Here is a 16,830-nt window from a genome sequence, read left to right as displayed (position 1 = left end):
CTCTGTCATGCTGGCCACATGACCTGGAAGCTGCACGCCGGCTCCCTCGGCCAATAAAGAGAGATGAGTGCCACAACCCCAGAGTCGGCCACGACTTGACCTAATGGTCAGAGGTCCCTTTACCTTTACCTTACTTGGAACGGGACTACAATGCAATAATGGTTCTGCTTCTTTGGGCCTTGTCAAACTGGATTTAAGAAGCAGTCCAATTGCCTTTTACTTGATGAAGTTAAATCTATTTGGGGAGGGCAAGCTATGGGGCTGGGAGCGGAGGTGATATGCTCAGGTGTACAGCAGGTATGTGCCTCAAAGGAAGGAGGCTGCGTTTTAGGCTTGATTCCAAGCAGAGATTTCCCCCACCTCTTTTGCAAAACAAGTTCCAGGTGAAGCCAAACAGCTTCGTTCTGAGGTGAAAAGAAAACATGGCAGAGACTTGCGAGCAAGGAGGTGAATAGCCCGCGACAAGAGATATTTATTTTGGCCTTCCATCTCCCATCTTATAAACTCCACATTTTAAAACAAGCCCAGGAGCTATCAACTAGCAGAATCAGAATGAAGTATACAAAACAGGCAAGTCTTTGAGGGTTTTTTTTTAAACTGCTTTTAGGTTTGTGCTTTAAACAATTATATTAAATAAACAAATAAACAAATAAGCTAGCTAGCTTATGGAAATATGCCTAATTTGCATAATTTATAAAGGTTGCAGAATTCATTCTTCGTGGTACAGAATGTAGCCATTTCAAGGCGCAAAATATACAAACTCCTGTACATAACAAGCCCCCCGACTTGTCAGAGCTCCCCCGCCTCCCAACCAGGGCTGTATATCTAAGGCAGTTATGTGGAGACAAAAAATAAAGGGGGGGGGGCTCCACAGAATGTGGCAGTAGTGGGCAGGGCTTAGCTTCTTGAGAATTTCGGCTTTCTTTTCAAAAAGCAAGTTTCTAGATCTCATGGATGCACAGAAGTGCTTGGAAATGTGAGAGCAGAGATACGGTTGAATACAATTTTCAATGCTTAGGAGTTTGACTCCAGTAACCAGCCACTCTGACTTGCAAAATCGGAATAAACGTTTACAAAATAGTGTGCCTGTGCCTGTGTGTGTGAATGATGCAGAATAAATAGTATTAAAAATACATTGCATTAATTCAGACTTACATCAATGTATACAGGTTGCAGAATTCTCTCCCCCCCTTCTTAGTGCTGAATTTTCTTACATGGATATCACTCCAAACTCTGACTTTTCTTGTAGTTGGGGCTGTGAAGATGAGATTCCTTTGCAGTTTACATTCGTTGCATGAATTGAGGATTTGGCTCCATAGACTACATTTCTTGGTCTGGCTTCATTGTGACTGTTCCTTGCCCCCACCCCAGCCCTCCTCCCGCTTTTTGCCTTGTCCACTCATTGAATCCAAAGCTATGAATGGCCATGACTGTCTCTTCCTTAAGGCTGTGCTGGCCGAAGTGAAGCTTTGATCTTGGACTGCAATTATATAGGTGTTGCTCTAATAATATGTAATAAAAGTGGTTTTGCAAAGGGATGGGCAGCAATTGTTGTGAGCCCTGGACGAGCCTCCCAATGTCCCAGGATGTAAACCACAAGTGACAATATTTGGAGGGTGGGGCAGAAATGAAACCAGGGGAAATCAGCAACGTGGAGAACCAGGACGTGGATAAGCTTGTGTAACCGGAGCTTGGGAACCCCTCCCAGAGCTTTGGGAACACTGAAGTGCTCGGCGCATGCAGCCTGCAGCACTTGCTATCTGTGCCAATGCAGGACCAGTTGCGCAGGAAAGAGCAGCACAAAGGGGGCACCGCAATGTACAGTTAAACTGTGGATTTCGCTCCCATAGGAGGCAGAGATGTCCACCAATGTAGATGGCTTTAAGAGAGGATTAGACATGGCTATCCTGGACCACTGGGACGCTGGTGGCGCTGTGGGTTAAACCACAGAGCCTAGGACTTGCCGATCAGAAGGTCGGCAGTTTGAATCCCCACGGCGGGCTGAGTTGCCGTTGCTCGGTCCCTGCTCCTGCCAACCTAGCAGTTCGAAAGCACACCAGAGCAAGTAGATAAATAGGTACCGCTCCAGCGGGAAGGTAAACAGCGTTTCCATGCGCTGCTCTGGTTCACCAGAAGCGGCTTAGTCATGCTGGCCACATGACCCGGAAGCTGTACGCCGGCTCCCTCAGCCAATAAAGCGAGATGAGTGCCGCAACCCCAGAGTTGGCCACAACTGGACCTAATGGTCAGGGGTCCCTTTACCTTTACCTTTATCCTGGACCACTAGCCACAATGTTCTACCTCCGCTGTCAGAGCCATTATGCCTCTGAATACCTGGAAGTCAAGGGCATAGTCAGTGTGATGGCCTGGGGCTCGGGCTCGGACTCAGAACCAGAGCAGTCTCAGTCCGCACTGGATCTTTTGCCGCAGGTGGCGTCTGAACCTACTCTGGGGTTGATTCTGAAGAGCCCCAGTCTGCACAGGTTCCCCTGCAACAAGCACCAGCTGGGCCGAGTCAGGGGCCTGAGCTTGCCCTGGCTCCAGATGCGGGGATTATCTCGTTGCCTTCAGCTGGGCAATCACTTACAGCTGCTCCACTACCAGTTGGGTAAGGAGAGGCTGAGGCGGCCTCTGGGTCTAGTAACCCACCAAACTCTCCCGAGCTGCAGAGACTAAGGTCTGAGAGAAGGAGAGACCTGAGTACTCGCAGGAGGAGTGCTCGCCTTTGGGCAAGACAGGGTTGTGAGTCACCGGGGGATGAGGACCGGCTGTTACCCCAACAGAGATAAAAGGCTGCTGGACCCCGCCCCAGGTTGCGGGAGCAACTTTGCTGTTTGCCAGAACCTGCCTGTGATCCTGTGCCTGACTTTGCCTGGTTTCCTGCCTCGTGTCCTGCCTTGGCCCTGTCGGACTGACTCCTCATGAAACCCTTGGATTCAGGACTGGACCTGGACTGCGTTACTCGGGTTACTCCCGGGCCCAGCACAGTCAGAGTGGTACATGCTCTGGTTATCTCCCGCTTGGACTACTGCAATGCGCTCTATGTGGGGCTACCTTTGAAGGTGACCCGGAAACTACAACTAATCCAGAATGCGGCAGCTAGACTGGTGACTGGGAGCGGCCGCCGAGACCACATAACACTGGTCCTGAAAGACCTACATTGGCTTCCAGTACGTTTCCGAGCACAATTCAAAGCGTTGGTGCTGACCTTTAAAGCCCTAAATGGCCTCAGCCCTGTATACCTGAAGAAGCATCTCCACCCCCATCATTCTGCCCAGACACTGAGGTCCAGCAGCGAGGGCCTTCTGGTGGTTTCCTCACTGTGAGAAGTGAGGTTACAGGCAACCAGGCAGAGGGCCTTCTCGGTAGTGGCACCTGCCCTGTGGAATGCCCTCCCATCAGATGTCAAGGAAATAAACAACGATCTGACTTTTAGAAGACATCTGAAGGCAGCCCTGTTTAGGGAAGTTTTTAATGTTTGATGTTTTTATCGTGTTTTTAATATTCTGTTGGGAGCCGCCCGGAGTGGCTGGGGAAACCCAGCCTGATGAGCGGGGTATAAATAATAAATTATTATAATTATATTATTTATTATTAGTTCTGATCCCTCCCTCAAATTTTGCCCCAAAGATCAAGCACCACTCTTATCTCAGCTCCGCAAGCAGAGGAAGAAAACACTCTGCAAAGGATGGGAGCAGATCCAGATTTACAGATTTACAGCGATGCAGGCAGCAGCACTAAAACAATGTAGGAAGAGATTTAAGGAAGAGTCCCTGGCAACCCTCTAGACAGGGTAGCAGTAATGGGCATTTTCCTTGTGTCACTATTTCTTGGAACTCTGCTGAAGGGAGCATTGTGCAACTTAGTTTTCCAAGGAAGAAAGCAATCAGCACCAAATCTAGAGCGAAATTAAAAGGAGCCAGAGGCAATGGGAGGTGGCAATAACATTCCAGGGCAAGGATGTTTGCGGACCCAGCCTTGCCAAGAGGCCAGCATCACTCAAGTCCTTACATGTGCCTTGGACCACTTTCTTAAACTATTGATAACACGAGTTACACTGAAAATCATACCTTTCCTTTTTTGGAACGAGCAAATAATTTTTGAAGAACAGGAAGGAAAAACCACACAGCAAGGTTACTTATGGAGAGAAAAAGAGAATATTAATTTAGAAAGAGAATAATGCTAGCAACAATTATTTATTATATTTATTACAATTGTACGCCACCCTTCATCTGGAGATCACAGGGCAGTTCGCAATATAAAAATACAAAACAGTAACACAATATACACACACACACACACACACACACACACACACACAAAACCAACAAGCCCCCTTCACACAAACACATTTAAAAGACTGTAGAATATTAATCAACCAAAGGCCTAGTTGAGGAGGAAGGTTTTTGCCTGGCGCCTAAAGATATTGTTTTTAACACTTGATTGGAAGCCGCCCAGAGTGGCTGGGGAAATTCAGCCAGATGGGCAGGGTATAAATAAATAAATAATAATATAGTGAAGGTGCCAGATGAACCTCCCTGGGGAGGGCATCCCAGAAACGGGGAGCCACCACAGAAAAGGTTGCCACCCTCCAGATCTCTCACGGAGGAGGGCCTCAGATGATGATTGCAGGGTCTGAATGAAACTCACTTATTACAGTATTTAGTACAATATGGATGAGCATGTGAGAGTCTGAGGAAAGAATGACTCATTATTGAGATGGTTTAGAAGTCTACATTAATCTGTCAGAATATTAATATCTTTAATTGGGATACGGGCTTCCACATAGGAGATGAATGGAAACTATAGTACTGTAACATCTTTTCAAACACAGATGCGCTTGTTGAATGAGGTTGCAGATAACTGTGGCCTCTCAGATTCTAGTAATCCTCTGATGTTTCTAGAACAAGGATTAGGAACCGCAGGGTAGCTCAATAAATATTCCCCAGACAGGCTTCAAAAATCCGAAATGTATTTCTTGAAAAACTAATTGTAAATTTCACAATAGAAACAATAACAAAGATGCCGCACAAAACAAAAGCTCAGTATTTGAAAAATGCAGTAAACAGCATAAACACTATTCCGAAGTCCAGTGAAAACGCTGCATAGCCCAGTGGCTTTACCAGCCAAAAGAGCTTATATGATGTAGGTCAGCCCTTACTGACCATCTTAGACATATATGCCTGAGAGGCAGTGTGGTATAGTGGTTAGAGTGTCAGATTAGGACCTGAAAGACCAGGGTTCAAATCCCCGCTAAGCCATGAAGATCACTGGGTGACCTTGGGCCAGTCACTCTCAGCCTAACCTACCTCATAGGGTTGTTGTGAGAATAAAATGGAGAAGAGGAGGAGAATAACGTATAAAGTGGTACCTCAGGTTACATAAGATTTAGGTTACATACGCCTCAGGTTACAGACTCCGCTAACCCAGAAATAGTGCTTCAGGTTAAGAACTTTGCTTCAGGATGAGAACAGAAATTGTGCTCCGGTGGCACGGCGGCAGCAGGAGGCCCCATTAGCTAAAATGGTGCTTCAGGTTAAGAACAGTTTCAGGTTAAGTACGGACCTCTGGAACAAATTAAGTACTTAACCTGAGGTACCACTGTACCACTTTGAGCTCCATAGAAGAAAGGTGAGATATAAATGTTATAAATAAACTAAAATAATCAGTAAGTAGAAGCAGGGGATCAGTACTGAATGGGACCTCATACTCCAGAGAGTATAGTGTTTGCACATACACACTCCTAAATTTTTCCAGCCCTTGTTCAGCAGACTTATGCACCCTGAATACTATTTGGGAATCTGTGCCAGGAGGCGAGGCTTGCAGCAAAACAATTCAGGTTTTCTTTGATGGACCCATGCAAGGGCAAAAAAAACCCCAAGATGCTTGTTTTGCACACATTCTCTCATGTGCGATATTACAGCCACCTCCTGCTATCTAGGCTGGGGTTGATTGAATTATCTCTTTTCGACAGTGTTTATAAGCCTGGGACATTTCCAGTGACGGGGATTAGGTGAGACCTAACACTCTGCCGGGGTTTAGCTCCTGCTGGGGCTAAGCTGCCTCTGGATGTGACAGAGCCACAAATCACAAGAGGCAAACCTTTGTTTCTTCTAATCCTTTGTTATCCAAGGGTGTCATTGGCCTCTGCACTCATTTTCCCTCCTGCACGGCTAACCCTGCACATTTTGCCTCTGAGGAATCTTTCGTTCCCTCCTGCTCCGATCCTGACCTTTTCTTCTTGCCTCGCTGCTCCCGCAGCAGCAGCTGAATGAACCTGTGAGTCAAGGGGAGGCGGCTGTCCAAAAGGGTAAGGCCTCAGCTTGAAGATCACGTGGGTGCCAAGCCTGGCAATTATTCTGTTCCACTTGGCACCAGCAGCGAGGCTTTGTGAGCAGCCCAGATTGAAGCAAGCTCTGAATTAGAGGAACTGAAAAGCGAGGGATCCAGCTGAAAAAGATCTTGCAACATCCAGGGCTTACGCAAGTCTGTCCAACTATAGCGAGTTTAACTAAGGCTGCCTAGACAACTATACCTTTAAAGCACGTTCAAATCGCACGCACCTCCCTCAAAAGACTGTACTAAGTCAGGGGTTCCTGAGAATCGTACTTTTTGAGGGGTAAACTACAATGCCCAGAATTCTTTGAGGGGGGAGATGTGGTTTGAATGTGCTTTAAACGTACATGTGTGTACGATCAGCCTCGATCAGGAAAACCAATATACTCTAAAGAAGATACTCCCTCCCAGGGGTACACTGTCCAGAGTGGTTTAACTCTCAATCGCTTTCCCCAGGAAACTCTGGGATTGCAGCCCAGGGGGTCTCCTTATATGTCTCAGGATGCTGAACAAACTACAGCTCCCAGAATTCTTTGGGGGAAGCCATGACTGTTTGAAGTGGTATGATGGAATATGGCCCGTGGAGGGTTGGCCGAGTGTGACTGCCGTTCTCATGTGAAAATAAGGTTGGTCACCCCCACTGTAATAACTGCAGGACATTGGACCTCCTTGGATATCAAAAGGTTAAGGGAAAGGGAGGATTATGTTTCTTCAGGAGAGCAGAGATGTGTGGGAAGAGGTTGCTGTTTGCACTACTCAGAAATGAAGGAGCTGCTGCAAAGCCAGGCTTCTTGTCTGTGCAGGGTCCTGCAACCATCATTTTGGTCTGCCAGCTCCTTTCTTTCTTCACTCTTAAGTAGCAATTCATAGCAGCTGAGCTAACGCTCTTTTGCTGCTTTGTGAGCACTGTGGCGCTATGTAGTAGCCCTTGGATATTGTGGGCAAAGACAGAAGGCCAAGAAGGAAGACAGACAGACCCTTGCAAGGGCAATGAGAAACTAAACCTCCAAAATTTTAATAATTCTGACAATGAGCAAGCAGCATAGAGGTTCTTGTAAGAATGGTAGCACTGTAGGAGGGATGGGCTCCCTTTGCCCATCATGGGGATCCAGGCAAATCTACAGCCTTACCACTCCCTGCAGCTGGTCCTGACTGTTATTTGGTGAAAACAAAGCTGTACACAGATCAGAACTGGAATAGAAGTCTTATGGATTCATCAGAACCCTGCTAGCGGGTTTCTTATGGCTACTGCTGAAGACAGGATGCTGCACTAGATAGGTCTCTAGGTTGATTCAGCTTTCCTTATATTCTAAAAGGGAAGGGCTGTTGTTTAGTGGCAGGGCATTTACTGTCAGGAGCTCGTCCTACTCTCAAGTAGGACCCTGGCAGAGACACATGCCCAACTGGCATGTTCCCTCCCTCCTGGTCGATCATTCAGGTGCTTCAAAAGCTTTCTTCTGCCCGGACATCACAGCGACCGATGTCAATAGACATTGGCACACTAAGGGATCTGCAGAGTCTTTGCAGCTTGCGTAACAGACCTCAGCAGCTCAGCATTTTGGCTAATCTACTTTATTTACATATAAACACACACGGAGCACTGCAACATGGCTCCCTCTCTCTCTAGCATCAGACAGCAAAGAGGAAAAGAACAAAGGACAATAGTCCCACTTCATGGAACACAGTAACACAAACATCCTGTCTTCGTCACTTCCCATTCTGAGGAGTCAAAACATACACCGCCATGTGATAGACAACAATCCCATGACTGCAAACATGGAGCAGGAATTCTAACATTAACTGTGCCCTGGGTTCAATCCCTGGCATTTCCAGATAGGGCTTGGAGAGACTATTGCCTGTGCTGGAGACACTGCCAATGCAGTGAGCTATATGGAGCCAAGGGTCTGAGTACTATAAGGCAGCTTCCTAGGTTCCTATCTCCTGTTGTTGCTTCCAGGGGACTCATGGAATTGAAACCGTCTTTGTCTGAGAGAGACCTTGTGATGCTCAATAGCCTGGAGTTCTTTTCATGTTGCAATTCCTGCACTTTCTCCAAGGAACTCAGAACAGAAGTAGCATTGGACCAGCCAAACTTGCCGTTATAGGAGCTGGTATGCGGTACAGAAATAATGGTCTTTCCATCCCCCAGCCTTCTCTTAAGCAACTCTCCTTTCAAGGGCAAAACCTTTACAGGTTTATAAATTAATCAGTATCGTGTATTGGCAGGCAGTGCTTAGGGCCAAAACTGAAAACAATGTGGATGAAAGGCTTATTATGCAACCGTGAATTCCGAGACAAATTATGTTCCATGAGCAGCGTTATTAGGTTCCCCCCTCTCTCAGTCATAAGATTCCCCAATGGGCTTTTTAAAAAGAAAAACTAACAAGTGGGAGCTGTGGAAGTTCTGAGTTTGATCAGAGCGGCCAGCTGTGCTAGGGAAGGGAGGTTAATTCTCTCTGTGTTTGTTTTTTCGCTAAAAGCAAGCATCGGCAGGCAGCTTCCTATGTACTGATGCCCACCTCTTAATTTCAAGCCTTTTGAAACCACCCTCTTTCAGTTGAAAAGGCTCTTGAAAGTGGCTTACCTAAGTTCCATAAGGAGGCAGACCCTATTAGGCTGCAGATTCGCAGTCCAAAAGTCAGGGGAGAAAGGAGGAAAGGGAGGAGGAGGGAAGAGGAAAACAAGCGTCAATTCTTTAAATGAAAATTCTTTTAACAAGTAATTACACATTTTTGCATTTAACGTGTGTGTTACCTCCTAGAAACTGTGTAAACATTGGAAACTTTGCCTTTTACTCATTATCCACACTTACATTTCCTTTGCTATTTCCAGGCACGGTTAATGTTTTAAAGGTCTGTTGTCGGAGCTAAGCACCCTCTCTTTTTTTGTCCCCCACAAAAACTTGAAACAAACGTCAATCTGCAGAAAACCAGGATGGACATTTGTTCTGATTGAGCATTAAAGAGCATGTTTTCGTGGGGAAAGCTCTGGGATAAAATAAAATAAAACTTGAAACAAATGTCAATCTGCAGAAAACCAGGATGGACATTTGTTCTGATTGAGCATTAAAGAGCATGTTTTCGTGGGGAAAGCTCTGGGATAAAATAAAATAAAATGCTCTGACACAGAAGTTTTAAGCATGGACCTGTGCCTGGAAAGAGAGAGGCCAAAGGTAAGTGTGGCTAAGCCCCCAGACCATTGGTCCATCCATCTCCCTCAGAACTGTCTGCTTTGCACTGCGCAACAGAAGCTCTCCAGGATTTCAGACAGTGCTCTTTCTTCCAGCCCTTCCAGAAAATCCCAGGCATTGAGAACCTGAACCCTTCTGCATGCAAGGCAGCTGCTTCTATCACTGGGCCACAGCCCTTCCCCCTAAATTATGCTAGCAGAGAGATCTGGATGAGATGCCCACGAGCTCCCTAATCTGATAGCCTCCTGCCCTGTGCCCCTAGGGGCACCAGAGGCTCCCACCTACCGCAGCACGCGCGGAAGAACAGCGAAAGCAGCTCTTCGCCCATTCTTCCCCAAGGAACCCGAAAATCCTTTGCTTATATACGGACAGACCCCAGTTGCCTCGCTCGTTTTGTAATCTGCCGCCACCTGCTGGCCAGGTTCATCACCTGCATCCCAGGAAGGTGTTCTGGACAAGGGAGGTTTGAGGAGGGTGTGCGCGCGCGCGTTTAGCATTGTGTTTCCATTGCATGCTCGCGGCTTCATTATGACCCCCCCCCCCCCGGGGAGGGTGGTGGAGGGCAAGGGCAAGGCATCTAATCCCACTTCATTCATCGGGACCTGGAATCAGCCTGATCGTCCCAGATCACAGCCTCTTGCAGCGTCGGGTTGGTGCAGGTAAAGGTAAAGGTACCCCTGACCATTAGGTCCAGTCGTGGCCAACTCTGGGGTTGCTGTGCTCATCTCGCTTTACTGGCCGAGGGAGCCGGCGTACAGCTTCCAGGTCCTGTGGTTAGCATGACTAAGCCACTTCTGGAAACGCCATTTACCTTCCCGCCAGGGTGGTACCTATTTATCTACTTGCACTTTGACGTGCTTTCGAACTGCTAGGTTGGCAGGAGCAGGGACCGAGCTACAGGAGCTCACCCCCTTGCAGGGATTCAAACCGCCGACCTTCTGATCAGCAAGTCCTAGGCTCTGTGGTTTAACCCGGTGCAGGTGTCTGGAGGCAAATATCTCTCTCCCAAGCCAAGGTGCTGCTCCCATCCCAGCGTGGGCGGAGCCTGGATTTTTTTTGGGGGGGGGGCGGCGGCAGGACTTTTGTTGGGAGGGGGGACCCAGAATGGACGTGATTGCTCAGTTAGTTAAGTATTTCTGTTGTCTTACTTGATCTGCCCCCCCCCCGGCTGCGTCCCTGCACCCCAGCGCACAGATTATCCACCAGATGATTCAGAGAGGGACAGGAAGGCGGGAGGGGTGCTTTCCAGACGGGAGTATTAGTGTTTGATCAGCATCTCGGTTGTGCCCTTTTGGTAAACGGAGAAGAAAGAAGTGAGAGGCGTTTGGTTCCTTTTTCTAGATAACGCTTTTCTCCAGGGCCTTTCCGTACAAAAAAACCAAGCAAACCCCGAAGGTTACCCATTTGTGAATCAGCACCAGGATATTCCTCAGTCTGCAAATGGTAGATGGAGTTGTCCGTGCTTCAGGAGAGCCATATTCATATGCAGTTCCCAGTACTCATACTCGTTAATCCTGCCTTCTCCTCTGTAAAACTTAAACTGTAAGCTCATCGGGGCAGGGATCTCCGTCTCTGCATATCCCTCAATAGCTTGGAACCAGTTTACTTGAAGGGTCGCTTTACGCCATTTGTGCTCACCTTTATGAGTGCCACATAATGTTCATTCTGCTTTTGCAACAAATCAAAGAGCCAGTGTGATGTAGTGGTTAAGAGCGATAGACTCGTAATCTGGTGAACTGGGTTTGCTTCCCTGCTCCTCCACATGCAGCTGCTGGGTGACCTTGGGCTAGTCACACTTCTTTGAAGTCTCTCAGCCTCACACACAGAGTGTTTGTTGTGGGGGAGGAAGGGAAAGGAGAATGTTAGCCGCTTTGAGACTCCTTAAAGGGAGTGAAAGGCAGGATATCAAATCCAAACACTTCTTATTCTTCTTCAATCCTTCAGAGTGGCAGCACCTACTCTGTGGAACTCCTTGCCTGTTGACATTAGGCAGGCATCTTTGCTGTATTGTTTTAGCACCTGGTAAAAACTTTTTTGTTTTCTTTTGGCAAGCCTACCCAAGTACAGTGGTACCTCGGGTTACATATGCTTCAGGTTACATACGCTTCAGGTTACAGACTCCACTAACCCAGAAATAGTATCTCGGGTTAAGAACTTTGCTTCAGGATGAGAACAGAAATCGTGCTTCGGCGGCAGGCGGCAGCGGAAGGCCCCATTAGCTAAAGTGGTACAGTTTCAGGTTAAGAACAGTTTCAGGTTAAGAACGGACCTCCGGAACGAATTAAGTACTTAACCCGAGGTACCACTGTATGCAATTCTAACATGCCATTTTATTACTTAGATTGCTGCTTTTATTTATACTTTGATAAAACGTTGTGTCTTATTTGTTTGTAATCTTTGCTTTTCTTAGTTATATTTAATAAATGTCTGAGAATCATCAAGTTGGAAGGGATCCCAAGGACATCTGCTCCAACCCCCTGCAAGGCATCCATGACAGAAGGCCATCCAACATCTGCTTATAAACCTCCAATGAAGGAGAGTTCACAACCTCCTGAGGGAGACCGTTCCACTGTCAAACGGCTCTTATTGTCAGAAAGTTCTTCCTGATGTTCAGTCAGAACGTCCTTTCTTGTAACTTGAATCCATTGGTTTGAGTCCTACCCTCCAGAACAAGAGAAAACATGCTTGCTCCATGTGACAGCCCTTGAGATATTTTAATATGACTATCATCTCTCCTCTCAGTCTCCTCTTTTCCAAGCAAAACATACCCAGCTCCTTCAACCGTTCGTCATAAGGCTTGATTTCAAGACCCTTGAACATCTTGGTTGCAAGATGAATTTTAACAGGGAGAAATGTAAAGTATTGCACTTGGGCAAAAAAAATGAGAGGCACAAATACAAAATGGGTGACACCTGGCTTGAGAGCAGTACATGTGAAAAGGATCTAGGAGTCTTGGTTGACCACAGACTTGACATGAGCCAACAGTGTGACGCGGCAGCTAAAAAAGCCAATGCAATTCTGGGCTGCATCAATAGGAGTATAGCATCTAGATCAAGGGAAGTAATAGTGCCACTGTATTCTGCTCTGGTCAGACCTCACCTGGAGTACTGTGTCCAGTTCTGGGCACCACAATTCAAGAAGGACACTGACAAACTGGAACGTGTCCAGAGGAGGGCAACCAAAATGGTCAAAGGCCTGGAAACAATGCCTTATGAGGAACGGCTAAGGGAGCTGGGCATGTTTAGCCTGGAGAAGAGGAGGTTAAGGGGTGATATGATAGCCATGTTCAAATATATAAAAGGATGTCACATAGAGGAGGGAGAAAGGTTGTTTTCTGCTGCTCCAGAGAAGCGGACACGGAGCAATGGATCCAAACTACAAGAAAGAAGATTCCACCTAAACATTAGGAAGAACTTCCTGACAGTAAGAGCTGTTCAACAGTGGAATCTGCTGCCAAGGAGTGTGATGGAGTCTCCTTCTTTGGAGGTCTTTAAACAGAGGCTCTGATGGTGTTTCCTGCTTGGCAGGGGGTTGGACTCGATGGCCCTTGTGGTCTCTTCCAACTCTATGATTCTATGATTCTATGATTCTATGCCCTCCTCTGCACACGTTCCAGCTTGTCAACATCCATCTTAAATTGTGGTCCCCACAATTCGACGAAGTTTTCCAGGTGTGGTTTGACCAAGGCAGAATAGAGTGGGACTATTACTTTCCTTTGTTTGGACACTATACTACTTTTGATGCAGCCTAGCATAGCATTAGATTTTATTTGCTTCTGCAACCCACTGTTGCCTCATATTAAGCTTGTGGTCCACCAAGACCCCTAGATCCTTTTCACATGTACTGCTAGTAAGCCAGGTGTCCCCCATTCTACACTTGTGCATCTGGTTCTTCCTGCCTAAGTGCAGAACCTTACATTTGTCCTTACTGAAATCCATGTTGTCAGTTTGTGCCCAGTTCTCCAATCTGTTAAGGTCATTTTGAATCCCGATTCTATAATCTGCCTCAGGTGGCAGATGCTGTTCTTGAACCGCCTAGCCACTCCCCTCAGTGGCAGATCAAAGCTATGTGAACTAAGGCCGGTCATGCATCCCCTAAACCAGGCGCAGGGAACCTTGGGCTCTCCAGATGTTGCTGAACCACAGCTCCAATCTGCCGCAGTGTCACAGCAAGCAAGGCCAGGGACAATGGGAGTTGACATTCAGTAATATCTTTTAAAAATCAGCATTTTAAAAAGCAGAGACATCACCTTGCCAACAAAGGTCCGTATAGTTAAAGCTATGGTTTTCCCAGTAGTGATGTATGGAAGTGAGAGCTGGACCATCAAGAAGGCTGATCGCCGAAGAATTGATGCTTTTGAAATATGGTGCTGGAGGAAACTCTTGAGAGTCTCATGGACTGCAAGGAGATCAAACCTATCCATTCTGAAGGAAATCAGCCCTGAGTGCTCACTGGAAGGACAGATCCTGAAGCTGAGGCTCCAATACTTTGGCCACCTCATGAGAAGAGAAGACTCCCTGGAAAAGACCCTGATGTTGGGAAAGATGGAGGGCACAAGGAGAAGGGGACGACAGAGGACGAGATAGTTGGACAGTGTTCTCGAAGCTACCAGCATGAGTTTGACCAAACTGCGGGAGGCAGTGGAAGACAGGAGTGCCTGGCGTGCTCTGGTCCATGGGGTCACAAAGAGTCGGACACGACTAAACGACTAAACAACAACAACAAATATCCGGAGGGCCAAAGGTTCCCTACACCTGCCCTAAACTAATCCTGCTACCAGCATTGGAGCAGGATTCAGCTGCCAGTCCAGTTTTTGTGCACGTGGATTTGTGTGTTTGTGTGTTTGTCCACCTTGTCCTTTGCCCCAGGCAGCGAAATACCTTCAGCCAACCCTGACCTTTCGCTGTTATTTTCAGGATACGATTGCATGAGCAATGCAAAGAATAACGAGAATGGGAATTCACAGGAACACTGAGTTGTGGGCGGAACAGAAACAGAAGAAGTTTGTGTAGGCAACAGTAAGTAAGCTAAACATGCCGTGCTCTCACTTCTCTAAAATCACCCCACTGCCCTCCTGGAAAATTTAATACTCTTCTCCTTCCCCGAAAACGTCAGATTTTACTACAATCTACATGTCGGAATACAGGAAACTGCCTTTTGCCAAGTCAGATCATTTGGGCATTTAGTGCAGTATTGTCTCTACCATGATGGACAGCAGCATTCCAGGAATTCCAACGAGGGTCCCCTTCAGTCTGAGCTGCAGATGATGAGTATTGAACTTGGAGCTTCTTGCATGCATAGCAGGCGCTCTGCAGTGGAACTACAGGCCTTCCCCACTGGCTCAGTGTTATGTTTTGTTTAAAACAGGGACGTGACTAAAAAAAGAGAGAGAACACGAATCTGCACATCATTTTATATGCTAGCTGATGTGTAATAAATGCAAATTTAGAAATGATTACTGTGATTTAAACATAAATACAATACATGATCTGACCCAGGCTGGGACTCTGTACATTTTGAGCACCCTGCCCTGGCAAAGAATCCTGGGAACTGTAGTTTGTTAAGGGTGCTGGGAATTGTAGCTCTGAGGAGGGCAAAATCCCGTTTCCAAGGTGGTGGTGCTCCAGATGTGTTTTAAATGCATGGTGTGAACATAGACGTAGACGATTTGTATAAGAACATGCGTTGTAGGGGGTTGGACTAGAGGATCTCGTGGTCCCGTTCCAGCTCTGCAGTTCTGTGATTCTATGATTCTAAGGATCTCTGGTAGATCAGACCAAAGGCCTGTCTAGCCCAGGATTATATTCCCAGAATAGCCAAGCAGTTGCCTCTGGAAAGTCTGCAAGTAGGAGGCAATCACAATAGCACCCCCCCCCCAAACACCCAGACATGATTTCGGGCAACTGGTATTCAGAAACAGACTGTCGCAAGTTGTAGCCTGAGATAAGAAACTTTCACATTGCACAGAAATCTTCAGGACATTCTTGCCTGAAAAAAAAAGAGTCTTCTCTCAATTCAAAACAACAACAACAACAACAACAACAACAACAACAACAACAATTTATTATGTATACCCCGCCTATCTGGCTGAGCTTCCCCAGCCACTCTGGGAAGCTTCCAACAAAATATTAAAATACTGTAATACATCAAACATTAAAAGCTTCCCTAAACAGGGCCGTCTTCAGATGTCTTCTAAAAGTCTGGCAGTTGTTGTTCTCTTTGACATCTGATAGGAGGGCATTCCACAGGGCAGGTGCCACTACCGAGAAGGCCCTCTGCCTGGTTCCCTGTAACTTGGCTTCTTGCATTGAGGGAACCGCCAGAAGGCCCTCGGCGCTGGACCTCAGTGTCCGGGTAGAATGATGGGGGTGGAGATGCTCCTTCAGGTATACTGGACCGAGGCCTATAACATTGATGGCCAAATAGCAGTTGGGGCTGGTACATGTATTTATTTCCCCCAGCTTTTACAAGTTGTTACATTTAACAAGAGGAAGAGTCTACAATTCTTTTTTTGAAAAAGGGAGCAGGCACACCTTGAAATATAACTCCTAGCTTGTCTTTGAACGAGGTATGCTAAGTGCTGGGTGGTGTCAGATAGTTTGTCATCGGAGGGTGACTCAGGTTAATTATTATCCAGTTGTCCATAAGGGTGGAAAAGACCATTGTGGCATCTGTGCTTGCCTCAACCTGCCATTGTTGGTAAACATTCACTGCATCTTGACTGTAGGAACGCAGCCAAACCCTGCCCTCAAGCTTCTATAGCCTGTCTAGGTCAAGAGACAATCTCACGGACGGAGGGTTATTCTGGGGCAATCCATAAAACATGTTAACAACAGTTAAAGAGCCATGACCTCTCGGAGCTAGTGTTTGCAAACAATAGATCACATGGGCAAACTGCTGCAATTATAACTAGGGAATGGCTTGGCTGAGTTGCTCCTCTGTATAAATATATGTATTCCAAATAAAGGAAAATGTGCTTCTGTGTTCTGTGGAAATAGAGCAAAAGGTACCCTTGAAGGATATGTTAATTGCATCATTTCTAAAGAAAAAGGAAGGGAAAAACATAGAAAACTAGTGTGGTCATCGGCTCTACTTTATAGAAGACAGTCCTCTGTTTGAAGGAGTCCTGAAGGACTGGCTGGTTCAAGTCTGGGTTAAAGAACGATAAAAACAGAGAGCAGAGTTCTGGAAGTTACTGATCAACAGTAACTCCCAGAGTTACCATTTCCAATGAGCACTGGATAGCTCTGTTGGTTAGAGCATGGTGCCAATAACACCAAGGTTGCAGGTTCGATCCTCATACG

General features: G+C 46.7%; 1 long non-coding RNA gene across 1 annotated transcript; it reads left to right on the top strand.

The window, feature by feature from the left end:
- Positions 1–10,841: 10,841 nt before the first annotated feature.
- Positions 10,842–14,980, top strand: LOC310709165. The gene is made up of 3 exons (XR_014527377.1): positions 10,842–10,969; positions 14,443–14,544; positions 14,642–14,980. It is a non-coding gene; the product is annotated as an uncharacterized lncRNA (long non-coding RNA).
- Positions 14,981–16,830: the final 1,850 nt, after the last annotated feature.

The sequence above is a fragment of the Podarcis liolepis genome, assembly GCF_965112155.1.
Source record: "Podarcis liolepis genome assembly, chromosome: 6".
Taxonomy (NCBI): Eukaryota; Metazoa; Chordata; class Lepidosauria; order Squamata; family Lacertidae; genus Podarcis; species Podarcis liolepis.
The sequence above is the reverse complement of the archived record's forward strand: the minus strand, read 5'-3'. Positions and strand labels throughout refer to the sequence as shown.